The following is a 6,641-nucleotide window of genomic DNA, read 5'->3' on the forward strand; positions in this document are numbered from 1 at the left end:
TGTGGTGATTAACAGAGTCAAATATCCTCACATTAACTAGTGAGCTGGGCAATCAGGCTGGATTATTGTTACATTCAATTTAAATTACAGTGGCATGACAGGTCCTGAGGTATTTAGTAACGGATTTCACAGCACAGATATGCTTCATGTGTAATGAATAAACTCTGGAGAGTAACAAAAGGAAAAAAAATAAAATAAAAAGGTATTTTATGATCATTGTGAAAAATTTATGGAGTGTAGCTGGCATGAAATTCTATAAAATGAACTGGCTCCAACCAGTCCAACAACAAAGCGTGCACTTTTCTTCCTGCTGCTTATGAATTATTATTACCGAGTCCTCCTATGTTTACTCATTAGCACTGAACCTTTTGCAAAACTGTGATTCAAAATTGAATTCTTCTTAATTGAAAATACCCCCAGTATACTGGGAGAAAAAATGAAAGAGGAAAATGGCAGCACCACCACAATAGGCCAGTTAGCTCTGTGATAGTCAGAGGGGGTGGCTGCATTGAACTTGAATGTTATTCAGAATTCACAGCCGGACTATGAGAAGGAAAGAGCAGGTTTCTTTCAAGTTGTTCTGCACACTGACATACATATAATTTAAATATTTAGCCACCGGTGTGCTGCTGCAGTGCGTTAGCCCACTAGCACCATAGTGCATTAATCCTGTTCCCTGTACGACTTGCTGACTTTGACCCATTTTATGCTCTGTGACTGAATAACACATAGCACTTTGCTTGGGGAAAGAAAAAAAAAACAACACACAACTATACAAAACACACTATGATCTCAACACACATTGGTTTCAATTAACTTTTAACCATTTGATTGCACTAGTTCTAGGCTGTTAGTTAGCTATTGCAGAGCTGGCTGTATTGATTCTGAACAGAATAAGCTGAAACACAAAACAAAGCATGTGAAGACTGAATTTTCAAAAAAAAAAAAATCTTCCCTCTTTCCATTTGTTTCATTGCTTACCTGAGAATAATTTTGCAGAAAGAGTTTTGATACTTAAAATAATTAAATAAAAAGCTCTGCCTATTTCAAGCAATAAAAAACATTAGGATTTCATCCAGTATGATTTAGCATTTATTGAAACTTATGACAGTAGCACTATGGTACTGAAGTGTTAAAAGATGGCTTATACTAAAAAGTACAGAAAACTCCAACAAGACTCAGCACTGAAAGGATCCTGGTTCCTTTGCTGCTTGCTGCCCCTGGCCAAGGAACAACTAACAGATCCTCATGTGGAAACCTTGTTTTTGTGATCTAGCTTGTACTAATTGTTCAAAATAGGAGTTATATAGGAGAGCTGTGAATACAATTAATCCTTATTTAATTGCAATCTGATGTAAAGTAATTTAAAATCAGACATCATTCTATAGGAGGGAACAAGAGAAGAGAGTGACAGCTGTGCTGTGACATTAAAAAGAAACTCACCCTACTATGAACATGCATTGGTAAATGAAAAATGGTAAAGACAGACACAGATTTTATGCTGCAACCTTTAACTGCAAGATGCAAAATCCAGTTCCACTCTGGTTAAGATCACTAACAGCCAACTAAATCAATTTCACTGCAAGCTCCTGGATGCTTCTCTATTGCAGGGGATCACTCTCCAAGAGCTTGTACAGGTGTGAGATTTAAAAAGCAGAACCATGAAGAGAATAGATGTATATTCAAGCTGATGTACAACACTGACAATTAAGAACAGTTCCTTTCCTTTCAATAAACTTATAAGGACTAGTTCATTTGATATATAATAATGCATTTTCTTATGCTGCTGTACTTTTGTAAAGTATTTATGGTCTATATTTTCAAGAAGAATAGCCTAAACTATGAAAAGTGTGATTACTGGCCATATTGCTCAGTGACTCCTAGCTTCCACTGAACTGTGAAGAAACTGCAAGTGCTACAAACATGTCTCTCATAGCAATCTACTATACCTTTCAAAAATGTATCTTTCCTTGTTGTGACTAAAATATCAATGTCTAAATTAAGACAACTTGATTTGTACACTTGCAACTTTAAAATCCTCAGTCCTGTCAGATGCACTCTTCCTGTAGTCATGTGCAGCTCCCTATCCAGCAAGATGCTGCTGATAAACTACCAAGTCCTGTATAAAACAAAACAACTGTCAAAGGGTTTTCACATGGACAAACATGCATTTTAAAAACATTTGTTCAGAAGAATTCAGCACACTGTGGACCACTGAAATTTTTCACTTCATCAGTCTTAGTGTTGTAGTTCCTGCTGTAGTATGTTCGTCTCCCATTAAAATTTCCCGGGTAATGACATTTTGCTAATAGATTTTTGTGTGTGTTTGTGTGCAGCCCTCTTGAACCAGTTTGTCATAGCACACTGACTAGTCTGAGGAGAGGGCAGAGTGAATCTTTATCACTCAAAGATAAGTTCAGTGTGCACTGCAGCCTGTTTATGTAAAAGTGATAAGAATGGGTCATTTAGCCATTTCACCCTTAGGCAGTTACCATCACTGGAGATTTTTAACTTCCTCCCTCCCTGTAACAGTCACATGAGATGAAGTGGGATGATATGACTTGATGTTCACCAATATGGCTTCAATCAATAGCCTCAAAAGCCTGTGCAAAATTCATCTGACCAGAGAGTCACTTCTGTGTAGGAGATGTGGATAGAGTGCCAAATAGCATATGCTTATTGAAGATTCTAATGCTTTTAGCTAGAGAATGAATCCCCAGGTCCCTTAATTCTGCAGACTCTTCTTTTAGAAAATAGCAATAAATAAATCTTATACTTTCCCTTAGTTCAAACCTATCTTTAGGGCTTTTCTGCCTCCTCGTGACATAAAATGATATGGTTTCACTATGTAAAATAAGAACATTATGCATTATCTGCTCCTCTGTGTCCAGGACACACTCATACAACCCAGAACTATCCTGTCACCTTGGTAAAGTTAGTAACCTCAGGTGAACAAATACTTTATAGAAAATACTTTATCCATCTGAGCTAGTTATGTATCATTTCTACTGTCTACAGTAGAAAATACAGAGAGGTTAGTGTAAGAGGCAGGAAATCTACAAGCAAAATATACTAATACCCTAATCTAAATTACGCACTAAAGATGCATAATACAGAAATATATTTATGTCATCTATTATAAATGACTTCTTTGCAGCAAGTAGCAACAATCTTCCAAAAGGGATGTACACAAACAGTCTACAACAGTTTCTTCATTTAGAGCTCAGTGTCTCACTTGGTTGACTCAGATAGTTGCTGAGATTGCATAAAGATCCATGGATAAAATGATGGAAGTAAATTTTCAATGAAAACATAACCTTTTCCATCTTGCTATAAATTCTGTCCAGAGCGTAAATCAGTATTAGATACATGCATTAAAACACCACCTCTCTAGCTGGGAGCACAGTGCCCTTCCTCTTACACATTTTAAAGGACATGGCACTATGTAGAGAGAGCAATAATTTCCTGAAGATTCATGAGCAAGGTAATTTGACATACCTGGTGCTGCCCAAGTTTAAGTTACTATAAATAAAAGAGAAAAAGTCTGTCTACTCTGCTGTGTGTGTGGTGCCGAGACATTCAGAAGAATCAGATGCTGTGGGCATCTAGTTCATATGCTCTAAAGCATCGCATTTCACTGGGATGCTTGTCAACAGAAAAGTTTGCAAATGTTGTACAGTACTTGGAAAGAGCCTGGAGTCACTGCAAACATTTGAGAAGGTGATACTAATGTCTTTAAAGGGCTATTTGTCTTAGGAAGGGCATTTCTTATCATTTATATAGTAAAACCATTCTTTGGACGTCAGCAGAACAGACTGACTGTTGGCTGAAGACTGACTTTGAGGATTGCTTTGGTTTGGATTAGATCCAATCTAGTCCATGGGAGGAGGAGCAGAGGTGGGGGAAGGAGAATTGCACCAAGTTAATTAATTAATCCGGATGCTTTGCTCATTATACCTTGAACTTAGAGGACAAGAACAAACTAGCTTGCTCAGAGTAAAATGAGTATAACCTCAACAAAAAGCAAAAGGGGGGGGGGGGGGGGGGGAGGGGGAAAGAGGGGGGAAGCGGGAGAAGCGGATGGCATTATTTAGAATATTCAGTCCTGAACAAACAAATGCATGAGGCAAAAATTTTCTAGGTGTGTGTGAACTGGGAAAAGTGTGCACACAAGCATGTGCAAACATTTGCACATGTATATATGTAGAGATACGTTATGACGCTGCCTAAAGACAGTGAAGGATGAAACAGAACCCTTTTACTGTCCCTTCTTGCCCTCAGAAGTGGTCAGATATGTCAATACCCAGACAATGCATTTTAATGGCAAAGGCTCTGCACCTGTGTTCTAAATGGCTATGAAAGTTGTTCTATGAAAAGAGAATGTGTCTTCCAGACCAGCAATATTATCCTTTTTTTCTGTTTACCTGAGAGTTGATGTCTCTTGTGGGAGGCATGCTTGATATTACCCAAAGATGCCACAGAAGCTAGAAACTAGCTGACACAAAGCCTCTAAGATCAGCAAAGATTTAGAAAATCTACTTTTTTTTTTTTTTTTTTTTTTTTTCCCAGACAAAAAGCTTTATTTGGGGATGATGAGTGATTTTCTCTTAAAAATATGGCAAAGGGAATATAGCTCTGTGAGTAACTCCATATATGAAATCGTATGTCTGCCATCCAGCAAAGGCCAGGACTCTTTTCTCTGACTTACTATGTTAGCAAAAGGACAGTTCTGCTCTGGAAAGCCAACATCAGTCTAGCTATAATTACACAGTCCCAGCAGTTTTGTGTCAAGAGTACACAGATGATAGAGGGACACCAATACCCAAAACAGTAACTGCCAAACATCCCCATGATTCCAAAAATCAGCTAATTAAATGAACACTGCAGTGATGGATCATATGTAATTTACAAAAGTCACTGTTGTGACATAGTATTTGAAAGAACAGAAGAACTGGGAAAGGACAGGCACATTTTGCACTTAACCTAAAAACTATCAATTGAGATAAAGAGTAAGGAAGATTCTGAAGTAGAATGTTTTTCATACTTCACTTACCTTGCCATCAATATTTGTGCTAGACTAGCAGTGGCTAGACTTATCATTCTAAAATCAAAATAACCTGGAAAAAAAACAAAAACAAAAACAAAAACAAAAACTAAACCAAAGTCAAGCAAAGTAACCCTCTAGTGCATATAAATAATCTAAAAATGAGTTTAGCAGAGGATTCTATTGTTTTTCTTTCTTTCAAAAATCTACAAATATCAGCCTATCACTTTGCTTTTCACTTTCACTTTGAAAATGCATACAACGAGTTCTGTTTGAAACCATGCACCTTCAATCTACACTGTTCCCTTTATGGTAATGCACAAAGGGAAGTTGTGTATATCCTGCCAGCAGCTATAAAATGTATATTTCTGCACAAAATCTAAAGAACCTGCAGCTTTAGGAGGATTTAACAACCCAGTTCCCATGATTCTTCTCCACAGGTTTCTGACAAAGACTTAACTAATACAAGTGGAAAATACAGTATGGCATACAACAGCAGACCAAATCTTATCTGTTGTAAAAAGCCTCCTTGATGCAGTATGTTTTGTGCTTACATTGAAGAACTTAAATAACTAGCATGATGGGATTTCTTGGCCAACAAATGAGGACAACAAAAGGATTATGTGTGTGTAACACATGCTTTCCTACTACTTCCTTCTCCAGGGCTGTGTGGGTTTCAGACAAGCAAATGTCAACCAACAGCAGGGTTGCAGGCACACAAAAGGAACAGTGCCAGTTTTATACTGACTGGCCACCCACTTATGGGTACCGTCTCTACGGTATGAAACTTTTTTGCTCAAATACAGTGGTTTATAGTTACTTTTTGTCATTTTGCATTCTATATTTCATATTTCCTCAAGAACAAAGCACTAACGATATATCAATTTAGTGTATTGGCATAATAAAGCTGGTTTCATCACTGAGGCCATATTCTGCCTGCTTACCTCCATGAGTTTTTCTCTTAGAGACTGCATCAAAAACTTTTCACTGCTATATTATTTGAAAAAATCTGTGAAAAACATCACATCTAGAACAGTAAGAAAGTACCAAGTCACAATTATTATTCTTCAGGGCTAGCAATTATTGTCAGTTCCCTTAAAATCTGTGAATAAGATTTTCTGAAACTATTTTTGCAACTGGGACTTAAACAGAATTGATTTTGATCATACACTGGTGTAAATCCATTGACTCCAGTGGAGCTGGTACTGATTTACAGTGAGAAGAGAGCCAGGAGAATCATTCCTTCCTTCCTTCCTTCCTTCCTTCCTTCCTTCCTTCCTTCCTTCCTTCCTTCCTTCCTTCCTTCCTTCCTTCCTTCCTTCCTTCCTTCCTTCCTTCCTTCCTTCCTTCCTTCCTTCCTTCCTTCCTTCCTTCCTTCCTTCCTTTATTTCCTTTCTTTTTTCCTTGCTGTAAACATTGATCTTAGCCAGAGTGGTGTACTATGAATTTTCTTCTGTCTTTCACAGGATTAGTTGATTTTACTATTTTCACAACTGCCTTTTAAAATTATGTGTCTATTTGCCTGCAGTTACCTGCCTTTCATTTTCACTACAAGTAACCGGGTTTGATAGAAAGCCGTAAAATATACTTGATACTG

Source organism: Anas acuta, chromosome 2 (genome assembly GCF_963932015.1).
Source record: "Anas acuta chromosome 2, bAnaAcu1.1, whole genome shotgun sequence".
Taxonomy (NCBI): domain Eukaryota; kingdom Metazoa; phylum Chordata; class Aves; order Anseriformes; family Anatidae; genus Anas; species Anas acuta.